At 38.5% G+C, this 13,622-nt stretch overlaps 1 pseudogene; it reads left to right on the top strand.

Annotated features, from left to right (window-relative positions):
• The first annotated feature begins 1,294 nt into the window (after window positions 1–1,294).
• LOC141264662 (uncharacterized) lies at window positions 1,295–5,120 on the top strand (annotated as a pseudogene).
• Window positions 5,121–13,622: the final 8,502 nt, after the last annotated feature.

The following is a 13,622-nucleotide window of genomic DNA, read 5'->3' as shown; positions in this document are numbered from 1 at the left end:
AAGATGACATGTAAATAAACAAAGAAAAAAATCTTGTGATTTGTGCTTGAAAATACATATGTTAGTAATAGAAATGTGAGGTCTTCTCTGGTATGCAATTTTCACATTTGTGCTGCTGTATGTGAATATAAACAGGTGCAAGAGCTAATGTCAACCAATGCAAACAGATGCAGTTAGAAGATCAAAGAAAGAAGAAGCAAGAAATGTAATCTAGACACCAGATCCACATCACTGTGAAGCTCAGCGACCACGTCTCATATTTCACGAAAATTGCATGCTGGTTCCTTATGTAAACACACACTGTGTCAAAAAAATGTGCAACATCGGCAATGCTTTATTAATAATAAATAATGAATAAATCCAGGAATAATTAGAGAGAAAGAAATACGTATGTAGGTTACTTATTAAATATCCATTAGTGCAGATTTTATGCAGTGTACTGTTTAGGTTATGTTCAAATTACATTAATGTAAAAAATGGATCCGTTGCATAACTGATGCCAACGGAAACATAGGGTTCCCATTGATTACTATGGGGTCCGTCTGTGTTCCGTTATGTATCAATGTTTTGAATTGAAGAAAAAGTTCTACTTGGTTTGTTTTAAAAACAGACACATAACTGAACCCAGATAGACCCCATAATAATCAATGTGGACCCTGTGCTTCTGTTTGCATCAGTTATCCCTTTTGACATACAGTAGTTCCATTTGTTTTCTAAATTGAATAGACAAACAGAATGTCAAAATGGAAAAGTGAACATATTCTTACAGTACCTGCTTCTGAATGGCCTGTGTGCTAACCTTATTCTGCTTTGTAATTAGAAGACGGGTAATTTCTGCTATCCAGTTGGCAGTTTCATAAAATCAGAGCATAGTGCGCTGGCATTTCCCCTAATAAATGAGTTTTTCCAGCCGATCCAAAAACCAATGGGTTTGGTAAGTATTTTGTATCAATCTGTTAGGCCGGAGTCACACTAAACATATAAAAAATCGTTCCGATTCTCAGTGCTGAGAGTCGCACGAGTGTTGTCTGTATGGTAATCCGTGTGTAATGCGATTGTAATGCTATGATGAGATATTTTCTCACCTATGTATCCATATGACACCTGTATGACATCCGTATGAAATCCGTACGGCCTTACATTTCCCACATCTTTCCAATGTAACGTCTAATTAAATTAACAGCTTCAATGGTCTGAAACTTATAAAAACCTAATCAACAAGGCCATACATTTGTCCATAAATCTTTAGAATATACCCCTGCTGGTGTTTTTGTTGTCCTGGTTTGCTAAAAACATGTATGACAGGCTTACCTTAAAGACAACTGAGCGGGTTCTTTTACATTGGGTCTTCTCTCAACGTCTTGGGGAGCCTTACCCAGTTATTGTTGATCCGAGGAGGCGGAGATGAATGTGGGTTCATCCGCTTTAGAGGCGACGGGTCACTAAAGGACATTTCCACCATTTCTATGGTGCTCTATGCAGCCATCCTGACAAGTTTTATGGCTACTGTCGGATGGACAGCTCCACTTTTGATATACTTTTGGAGGCAGTGTGACCTGGGCTAACATTGAAGGACACAAAGATGTGCTACTGTATTTTGCCAGAGGAGCGTCTTTTACTTACATTTTTCATTCAAAAATTGTTGTATATGAATATTTTTAAACACGTTCCGGCCATATGTTGTTAGAAAATCTTGTGTGAATGTTCATTCCATCTTTATTTAAAAAAAATGTATTTATTTTGGTCATTATCACTCTGTGATGTCATTCAAACTGTAGTATTCCTCAGCATGTATTAGTGATGTCTATTGTTAACCAAGTGGTTATGTTGTTATTCTGCTTAAATTTGATAGATGAAAATTTTTCATATTAGCTATGTAAATTTCATCATGTTGTGAATGTGTGTTTATTTCATGGCACACAACTTTCCATTATTTTCATGGTACAGACATATTGTCCATTACTTTTATGTTGGACAGCACTGTTAATGTTATGTGTGCAGATGTTATTTATATTGTTATTTGTTAGAACTGTTGTTTTTTTAAAAAAAAATCATACGCTATATTTTTTAATAATCTGATTTTCAAATGTGTAGCAAGTATTTTTTTTAATACATATTGGCACTTATAGCTTGTAATTCTATTTTAGGTTCCTATCCACCGGCGTCTCCTATGCAGCACTTCATCTTGAGTTTCTTATTGGGAAACCTACCATCTCAGGCATTGTACGTTCAACATGTACAGAAATCTGGTCCCACCTTCAGAATTCAGTTATGCCCAAGCCCAAACAAGAAGACTGGCTGCGGATAGCCCATGGGTTTGAGCAAACTTGCCAGTTCCCCAACTGCATTGGCTCCCTGGCTGGGTCATTCCATGTCAAGTGAACCAATGAATATTACCACTATATTTTTAATTCTTTTGAGAATTTGTTCTTTGGTAATACTGTAATAGAGGATGCAAAATGTGAAAAAAAATTCTATAAATTTTAGGGTTTTTTTTTAATTCATTTTCAAAGTGGTGAAAAAATGTGAATTTCTATGTTGCATCCCTTTACGTTTCTCCTCATAACTTATAAATTGGTAAGAGTGATTGCTCTAAGACATTGAAACTGCATTGCTGCTATAGAAAAATAAGAAAGTGCTACAAAATGTACACATGAAATATTTCAAACATTTTTTCTGTAATATTCATTTGAAAAATTACAGTAAAGTAAGGTACTTAGCGCCTGCTGGCTGTTGGGCACACATATATTGGCCAATCTATGCGCTAAGTACCTTCCTTTACTGTAATTTTTCATATTAATATTACAGAATTTTTTTTAAATATTTCATTTGTACATTTTGTAGCACTTTCTTATGTTTCTATAGCAGCAATGCAGTTTCAATGTCGTAGAGCAATTACTCTTAGCAATTTAGGAGGCAACTTTGACCTTTTTTTTTCGTTGGCTCCTGTTTACATTAGTTTGGATGTGCTGGCCATTTTCACTATGTTTCTCCTCATAACTCAGGCAAGAAACAAGATAGAGAAATGGGAAAAACACCATTCACCTCAGAACAGATCAGGCTTTCAACAGATCTGTCACAAGAGTATCTTTATTAATATTTTACCCATGTGGAATCAAACGCAAAATTTAAAAATGCATTTCTGAAAAAAATCAATGTGATATTAAATTTGCAAAAAATTCACATATGCCTCATATGCTCCTAGCCACATCTGTACCAAACTTCAAGTTGGGCTCTCAATGGGATCATACTTTAAGAAAAACAAAAACAAATAAAAACCCTATATAGGCAGTGTCGGTGCAAAAATCTTGAATTGAGATCTGTTCAGCCTGTGCTCTAAAAGTGTAGGATCTATGTTTTCCACATAAAAACTTATGTTTTTTTAGATATTGGGAGGGTGGAGGGACGCAGCAATACCACACTGTCATTCCATTGAGTGAAACAGAAATAAAAACAAGGATTTTTTCATTCAGCAATGACAGTGAAGTCCATGAACTGATTGAAGATGGCACAAGATTAGCAATGGATGACATAACTAGTTAAGTGACCTGCGAGTATGATCGGCACTGGTGGCTAATGGACTCTCCAAAGATAATGATAATGAAGAAGAAGAAATGACTTTTTTGCACCTTCTGGTCCATCCCCATCCTTTGTGTATCCAAGAAAACCAGACTTTAAAAGTAAACAAAAATCAGATATAACTCAGGTGGACCCAAACCCCATAACAGCCATACATACTGACACAAAAGGAAACGGCCATTGTTAGTAAGAGATTGTGGGCAAAACTACATTTCACCCAGTAGAAGGGACAAATTGATGAGAAAAGCTCAGTTTAAAGACTTACTATTAATGGTTCATTTTGTTTTATTTTAAAGCTTGATGATTTAACTACTGTACTCTGTTTAAAAACTTGAAAAAGGACATGTCTAGTGTCGTAATAAAAAAAAAAAAATGATACACACATATTTAAATATTTAATATCGCTACGTTTACTTTAGTATCAAACATATGATTAGGATGAGACTGTATTTAGAAAATCACTCTTAAATATATGATTCCAATGAGAGCCCAACTTGAATCCTTGTACAAATGTAACCAAGAACTCAAGTAACACATATGCCTTTTTTGAAAATTTTATAACATATTGTTTTTTCAAAATTGCGCATCAAAATTTTGAATTGGACTCCTCAAAAAAAATCAACAAACATTTATCTTATTTCTATTTTACAAGCCCAAATTTCAGACTTTTTCAAAACTTTAGAAATCTATAAAAAAATTTACTAATGAAGATAAAAATTAAAAACTTTTTTTTTATAATTCTCTAAATTAGCACTTCAAAAAAAATCAAAGAAGAAAAATCCAAAGAAATTGGGTAAAACAAATATTCAGATTTGGATCACTTGACATGGAATGACCCGGATGGCAAGCACGTCTGCGTTCGTAACTCAGGGTCCCAATATTATAATTATAAACTTTTTTTTTCTGTTGTGCTATTGGCCTTGGTTGATAGCATATACAGGTTTATACTTGTCGATATTGGGGCTTATGGAAGAACTGGAGGCTCCAGAATCTTCAATTCTTCCATCATGGGTCGGTGGATGCGAACTAATGATTTGTGTATCCCACCCCCACGGGTTCAACCCAGTTCACATTTGGAAGCAGTTCCTTATGTAATGGTTGGAGATGAGGCATTTCAATTGACCCGCAATGTAATGAGGCCATATCCACGGAGAGCCCTGGACCACCGGCGGAGAATTTTTAATTATCGCCTATCACACGCAAGGCGATTCGTGGAATGATCCTTTGGTATCCTCTGTGCAAAATGGAGGGTCATGATGTCGGCCATCCAATTAAGTGAAGCTAATGTGATTCGAGTGATTAAGGCCTGTGTCATCCTTCACAATTTCACTAGGATCCATGAATGTTTACCAAATGATGGAGAATATCGGATTAATGGCAGACTTACAACACATGTTGCCAATCCATGTCGTCAGCCCTCTGGTCTTAAAGTTCGGGACATATTTATAAATTATTTTGCAGAATCACAGGGATCTACTCCTTGGCAAGACTATGCTGTGTCTATGTGTTTCCTTTATTTTGTAAATAAAATGTTCATGTAAAGAATGTATGATGCCTGTTTATGGTACAAAGTATACCTTCTAGATCTGAGGTACACAGTATATATTAAAAATGACAACACTCACAAATATAACAAATAACTTTATTACAAACAAGAGTTATTTGGCTCAAAAGAAGTATATTTTCAGCATATGCCAAATTTGCCTATACAAAAATGTAAACATGAAAAAAAAAAAAAAAAAAAGGATATTAGTCCTGAATACCCTATTTATTACAAATTTTCGTATGAAGGTGGTGATGAGGGCGAAGGTCCAGCATGATTTGTTTGTTGAGTTTGGCGTAGTGGATTATTTGGCCCCTGGAAGGTGGATGAGGCTGGATTACGGGACAAGGGAGTGATTATTTGTGGCCCTGTTGTGGAACATGGTATTGGCCACTTAGGTAAGGGTAGGCAAACTCATGCTGAATTTGGTTTGGCATTTGGATAAACCCCCCAGAATGGCCATGTTGACCATACCCATGTTGAGACCACTCTCCTATAGTGGGTATGTTCAAGTGGCCATATTGGGAAGGTGCAGCTGGATTTTGAAACTAAGGTTGTGGTGGTTGTGGTTGGAGCTGTTGGAAAGGTCTTTGTTGTGGTTGACGTGATGGGATCCGTGGCAGAGGTGGTTCAGGGAAGATTATGGGCTCTTCATCCCTGCTTCCAGGCATGTGTAGGTGGTTGTTAGTGGATATCTGCCATTTCTCAAGGAAGTTGAAAACGAGCCTTGGATTGTTAGGTGTGGTGCAGGAATCTATTACAATCTGCACTACACATCTGGTATGCAGACTCACATTTCGGGGAATTGGGCGCAAATACCGATCCAGGCTCCGCGCATAGGCCTCCTCCCCATCATTGTTAACAGTGCGCTCTAGGAATTGTAAAACACTAATTTCTACTTGGTGTCTGTTACCGGTAGTAAGGAGTGCCCTCCTGCGGCCGGCACGGCGTGGGATGGCTGCAGCCTGTGGTGACATATCCAGGGAGAGTGTAGGACTACTGCTACGTCCTCGGTCATCCTCATCTGGGTTGGGCCCATGTCCTGCCGAAGGTGGTGTTGGTCGTTCTGGCGCTGATGGGGCAGAAGAAGGTCCAACCTCCTCTTCGACTTCTCCAAAAGGGTCCAAGATCGCCTCAGAATCCTATGCTGTCACCCTTTCTCATAGGTTGGATTCAGTTCTGATTTTGTTATAAAAAATTAAAATTTACAATCTTATTTACACATTTGAAGATCGAAAACAAGCATGCACTTTCTGTCAGAGTTCTAGAATGGGAGCTAGAAAATTCAATAGGTCAAAATAAATGTACTTCCGCTTTCTTGAGGCTGCTGCACCACTCCTGGCACAATGGTGCAGCTCACGGCAGTATTGATCATGGCAGCTGCACCACCGTCTTGTCACATCAGCCACTGCGAAAAAACTCCATGAAAAAGTGTGAACACCTTGCTTGGGTGTTGATTGATAGATTACATTGTCAACATGCGTACAGTTTGCCAAGTGGATTAGCAAACTGACAGATATTGACAATAATATCATGTTCACAAATGAATTTACACATTATGTAGATCTACAGACACAAATGCAGTATATAAATGTTTTGCACTTATTAATTTCCTGCTTCACCTCTCGTGTACTTTCCTCATAACTGGGGTACATCTGGCAGCATATGCGTCTCCAAGCTGCATCCTTTTCATTGCAGTCCGCATAGTTGGCATCACGAGGGTCCCAGATTTCTGGCTTCTCCTGCACCAGGACAATCAACATTTCGACATTGATATGTCTGGCCATGTTGCAGGTATCCGTGGAGGCATGTTCAGGTTTTTTTATAGGTTGCCAGGACAATTTGCATGACAAGCTTCCTGTTCTTGGCTTCTGCAATTTCTTGGCTTCAGGGAGTTGTGTGTGTATTTGGCGCACGCTATACAGATGCTCCGTGTACCGTCCAATTTTTTCTCGCACCCATAGGTTTGCATTCGAGAGTCTCGCACGATACACGGGTACAATCTCATCATACTGCAATTTTACATGCACGCCGAATATGACTGAGAAAATAAACGGTGATCTGAGCTGCCCCATAGAATAACACTGGGCCGAGTGCTATGTGATATTTTATCACATAGCACTCGGCTGTGTTATAAAGTAGTGTGACTCCGGCCTAAAGGCCACGGCCCCACTATCAGTATTTGGTCAGTATTTTTTCTCAGGAATGGGAGCCAAACCCAGGAGTAGGTGACAAATGCAAAATTGGTGACTTGGTTCTATTAAACCTTTCGTCTGATTGTTCCTGACCTGGTTTTGGCTCCCACTCCTGAGAAAAAATACTGACCAAATACTGACCAAATACTGATAGTGGGACCGTGGCCTAAGACTGGGTTTTCACTGCCAATAGCTACACAATTCTTCCCCTTTTTAGACCTCATTCAGATGTATTTTTTTTTACATAGGAAAAAAATCCTGATGTCTGAATTAGGCCCAGGGTATGGGTACTGTATGCGCACATTACATCTTTTAGATGTTGGTGTAGCATGGTGGCTCAGTCTTTAGCACTGTTAGGCCACGGCCCCACTATCAGTATTTGGTCAGTATTTTTTCTCAGGAGTGGGAGCCAAAACAAGGTGAGGAACAATCAGAGAAAAGGTATAATATAAACAAGTGCACCAATTCTGCATTTATCACCCATTCTTGAGAAAAAATACTGATCAAATACCGATAGTGGGGCATGGTCTTACTTTGCAGCGCTGGGGTCCTGGGTTCAAATTCTACCAAGGACAACATCTGCAATGAGTTTGTATGTTCTCCCAATGTTTGCATGGGCTTCCTCCCACACTCCAAAGACATACTGATAGGGAGTCTAGATTGTGAGACCCAATGAGGACAGTGATAATGATGTCTGTAAAGAGATGTGGAATTAATGGCGCTATATAAATGATTAAAATAAATATACTTGAATAGTTTTTGAAGCAGAAAACGCTGGTTATATTTTCCCTGAAGCGCCATTTCTGACTTTTTTTGGACATCTTTTGCGACTGCATTGCCACCAGTGTACCGTATTTTGCGGATTATAAGGCGCACTGGATTATAAGACGCACCCCAAATTTTGGGGTGCAAAATAGGAAAAACATTTTTTTTTTAAATAAAATGGTGTGCCTTATAATCCTTTTTACCTGGGGGGCAGCGGTGGTGGAGCGGGGGTCACACATACCAGAGACTGGCGGCGTAGGTGGCTGCCGCAGGAGTCGGGCGATGCTGCGGGCCCCATCCTCAGAAGTGTCGCTGATTTAATGCAGTATTGGTGGCAGCGGAAGCAGGGTGATGCTGCGGCCCCGGTGGTGGTGGGGCGATGCTGCGGCCCCGTCCTCAGAAGTCGGCGGTGAGCGGAGGCAAGGTTCCCTATCCCGTACATAGCCCTGCGCTGTGCTTGGGCAAAATGGCCACCAGAGCATGCGCAGATCGAGAGCCCTTAGACAGATCGAGATCTCGAGAAACGAGATCTCGTCTCCCGAGATGTGTTTAATTAAACTGACAGGACTTGATTTGATATTAGACACCTGTCTATATAAGACCTCACAGCTCACAGTGCATGTCAGACCAAATGAGAATCATGAGCTCAAAGGAACAGCCCAAGGAGCTCAGAGACAGAATTGTGGCAAGGCACAGATCTGGCCAATTTTACAAAAGAATTTCTGCAGTACTCAAGGTTCCTAAGAGCACAGTGGCCTCCATAATCCTTATATGGAAGAAGTTTGGGACCACCAGAAGTCTTCCTAGACCTGGCTGTCCAGCCAAACTGAGCAATCATGGGAGACAAGCCTTGGTGAGAGAGGTAAAGAAGAACCCCACGATCACTGTGGCTGAGCTACAGAGATGCAGTAGGGAGATGGGAGAAAGTTCCACAAAGTCAATTATCACTGCAGCCCTCCAGCAGTTGGGCCTTTATGGCAGAGTGGCCTTGATGGAAGCCTCTCTTCAGTGCAAGACATATGAAAGCCCACATAGAGTTTGCTTAAAGACACATGAAGGACTCCCAGACTATGAGAAATAAGATTCTCTGGTCTGATGAGACGAAGATAGAAATTTTGGTGATAATTCTAAGCGGTATGTGTGGAGAAAACCAGGCACTGCTCATTACCAGCCCAATACAATCCCAACAGTGAAACATGGTGGTGGCAGCATCATGCTATGGAGGGGTTTTTCAAGCTGCAGGGACAGGACAACTGATTGCAATTGAAGGAAACATGAATGTACAGAGATATCCTGGATGAAAACCTCTTCTAGAGTGCTCTGGACGTCAGACTTGGCCTAAGATTCACTTTCCAACAAGACAATGACCCTAAGCACACAGCTAAAATAACAAAGGAGTGGCTTCAGAACAACTCTGTGACCATTCTTGACTGGCCCAGCCAGAGCCCTGACCTAGCCCCAATTGAGCATCTCTGGAGAGACCTGAAAATAGTTGTCCACTAATGTTCACCATCCAACCTGACGGAACTGGAGAGGATCTGCAAGGAAGAATAGCAGAGGATCCCCAAATCCAGGTGTGAAAAACTTGTTGCATCATTCCCAAGAAGACTCATGGTTGTACTAGTGCAAAAGGGTGCTTCTACTCAATACTGAGCAAAGGATCTGAATTCTTATGACCTTGTGATATTTCAGTTTTTCTTTTTTAATAAATTTGCAAAAATTTCTACATTTTTGTTTTTTTTCAGTCAAGATGGGGTGCAGAGTGTACTTTAATGAGAAAAAAAATGAACTTTTTAGAAATTACCAAATGGCTGCAATGAAACAAAGAGTGAAAAATTTAAAGGGGTCTGAATACTTTCCGTACCCACTGTACATATCTAGTTCAGATTGCTACATCGTCAGAGAATCGTCAGAGAACTGAACCAATCGAATATATACAATAATATATTTAGGAAAACTTTTTTGTATTAACAATACATGACATGCTTTCTATAAGGGGTAATATATTGGTTTATGTTCTTCATCTTGTCAATATCGTATTGGTTATTTTCTACTTAGGAGATTAAAACAGTACATTTTAATTAATAGATCTTTCTGTGAGGTAAAACATGTTTCTAAACAGGCACAGAAATGTTTTACCTCACAGAAAGCAGCAGCTGTCTGAGCTGTGATCCCCTGCTGTAATGTCTGTATACTCGTTTGCTTATTTTCCTGACAAAGAATTGTGGTATGATCAGACCATGTTCCTGTACGGTCAGACACAGACATTACACAGCACACAGCAGGGTCATTTATAAGATTATCTCAGCACAGGAACATTTTATTTAACACATCCAACTGTAGAACTTAGCACTATTCCAAGAACTATTGATGAAAATGTGCTTTGTTTGAGAGACAATTGCTTCAACTGTGGCTTCTATTATAAGGGACGTACCAAGAATTTGCACCCAGAGAAAAACTTTAACTTATACACTGTGTGTCTGTGCATTTTGTTTCTCCGGCCGGCCACTCTGTAACACCTGAGGAAGATAATGTACTCTTTCATTTTGGAATTCACAGACAATAGGCTGTAGGGGGCTGGAGAAAAATATAATTACTTTGCAGATAAATCATGGACCCATTGCAATGAATGTGCCTTTTCACATGTCCTTTTTTTCTAAGGAACCAATTGTCTGCAAAAAGAAAAAACAACAACAAAAAAACAAAACAAGACTTCCTACTTTAATCCGTGTTGTGGATCAAACTCACAATGCAAGCCAATGTCCTGTGAAAAAAAGTATAACATGTAGATATCCGTATGCTGCTTGTATTTTACTATATATGGGTAGAAAAATATATAAATTTTTTCTCTTCATATGTGAAAACGGATTGTGAGACCTGACACACGGACCAAAAAGTGAGTTATCACAAATGAGAAAAAAAAATATGTTTTTCCACTGGTTAAAACTACGCAGCCAATTAGTGCATTGCAAAACTGCAGCAATACTAAATAATAATGCACGCAACCACATAAACCCAGTTATAGGGTGACAGGATTTTTTTTCATTTTGTTATACTTGTTTTAAAGTTAAAATCGTTATGGATAATGAATGAAGAGAAGTATTCTTTATATGTACATGACATGAATTGCTTTAAAGAGTCGCAAAAAAGTTTCTTCCAATAGGATCGTGACTAAAGTTTAAAAAGTGGTACTCTCTTTTTCAATCCCTAGTCACCCAATCAACTCAATGGTATACACAATATGTCGCTAACCAAATAAACCCCAAGTTGGCAGAGAGTGCCAGCCGCTGCTGCCTCTGGCTTCTCACTTGTAAAAGAAATCCAACCGTGACTTGCAGGGCAGACATAAAATTACAAGATCCAATAAAATAGGTAAAAATACAAAGAAGAAGGCCTGTTACATTATATTCCCCAAAGGCTAAATTCACACAACCGTATAAAAATTTGTCCGATTTTCATTCGGAAAAAATTGATGATTTTTCATCTGCATTGTCATCTATATGGCATCCGTATGGCTTGTGTTTTTGTAATTGTAATTCTGGATAATAATCTTATTACTTTTCAATCCCTCCAGGATAAATATACTTTACCTAACAAAGAAATTTCGACATGGTTAAAATTACAATTATTCCTGACTTCAAAAAACATTCTCTTTTCTCTTCCCCAATTCATTATTGACCTTTTATCTAAACCCTTTGATAGCCCCAAATGGGTGACAAACCGTCTGTATAGGATTTACAATGATGACATTGAACTACTAAAGACTAAAAACATAATAACTTGGGAAAAAGAACTCCAAGTTCAAATAGACATATCACAACTCTCTTCATCTCTAGACATCATTTACTCGAACACTCTGTGTGCTTCTCTACATGAGTCCCACTATAAGATCTTGTCTAGATGGTACTGGACACCGGAGAGAATTTATCAAATCTCACCATCGACATCATCAGACTGTTGGAGGGGTTGCGGGAAGATGGGGACCCTCTCACATATTTTCTGGGGTTGTCCTAAGCTCAATAATCTTTGGACAGAGGTTGGAAACCTTATTAAAAACCTCACTAGCTTACGACTTTCACTTAATCCACAATTGGTTCTTCTGCTGCTAGGTATAGATACTTTCCCCAACAATCTAAGGCACATAATTTGTCACATTTTAATAACTACTAAATTGTTGATAGCTTCACATTGGAAGCCCTTAGACAGAAGGACTTGAATAAATATAAATTTAAATGTGATATTTGGTCGCAAAACTTTATGCCAAACTTAATTTCTTGACACACCATTAACATTGTGAAACTACGATTTTTGAATTCTGATTCAATAACAGTGTATTTATATAATTTTGTTTAATTCACTAACTGAATGTAATAATAATAATAATCTTTTTATTTATATAGCGCCAACATATTCCGCAGCGCTTTACAATTCATAGACATTATGGGCACTGTCCCCATTGGGGCTCACAATCTACATTCCCTATCAGTATGTCTTTGGAGTGTGGGAGGAAACCAGAGGAAACCCACTCAAACACAGGGAGAACATACAAACTCCTTGCAGATATTGTCCTTGGTGGGATTTGAACCAGGACCCCAGCGCTGCAAGGCTGCAGTGCTAACCACTGAGCCACCATTCCGAAACTTAGGCTATCATACTCTTTGTAAGAATTTGGGATGTTAAAAGTAATGTATTACCCTTTTGGTTAACCAATTTGTATGATTATGTTGTAAGTTCCTTTTATGTTGTCTGTTTTTCCCCTTTCCCCAAATTTATGTTCTTTCCTTGTAAATCTGTGATTAAAACATATTGCATAGATATATCTGTATTATATGATAATAACTCACATATGCTATATCTACAATAACCACTCTGTATAATATAATATATAAAGTATTTACAGTTTTGTTAATTGAAAACTTAATAAAAATATTTTAAAACAAGAATTCCAATGTGTCCATAATAACTGAATGATATACAGTTGATCCGTATGGGATACGATAGGTTTTGTACACCTATAGACTTGAATAGGCAAGTTTCACCTAAATTTCAGAAGAGACTAGTGAGTGCTGCAATTTCTTTATGCGGACATTTGGGCTGTGTGTAAAAAACTGCTATCTGATATTGAATAGCATTGGCTATCGGACTGAAAATACGTTTTTTTTAACATACCCAAAGGGTGAGTGGGAAGGAAGTTAAAAAAAAAGGGAAAGGAAAGAGGGGGCTGAAGCTGTGGAATATGAATCCCTTCCACCAATTCTCAACAGCCTGGAAGTAGCACTTTTTTGGCCACATAAGCACCAAACTGAAAAGGGCAACAACTTGGTGTGTCTTTGGATTTCTATATGAATTTACCAAAAAAAAATCTACATATCAAATACAACTCACTGATCCTGTTCATGTTTTTGCAGGCCCTTTAATTATTCAGCAACAGAAAGGTAATCAGCATTTTGGTTGATTCCATATTAATAGTAATAATTATTATTGTCAAATGATGAAAATCTCAGGCAGTATGACCGGATGAGAAATGACTGTAGTAAGTG

This window comes from Phyllobates terribilis, unplaced genomic scaffold, assembly GCF_046119375.1.
Source record: "Phyllobates terribilis strain yellow unplaced genomic scaffold, ASM4611937v1 Scaffold_4__5_contigs__length_816908805, whole genome shotgun sequence".
Classification (NCBI taxonomy): Eukaryota; Metazoa; Chordata; class Amphibia; order Anura; family Dendrobatidae; genus Phyllobates; species Phyllobates terribilis.
Note: the sequence above shows the minus strand (reverse complement) of the source record. Positions and strands in the feature narration are given on the sequence as shown.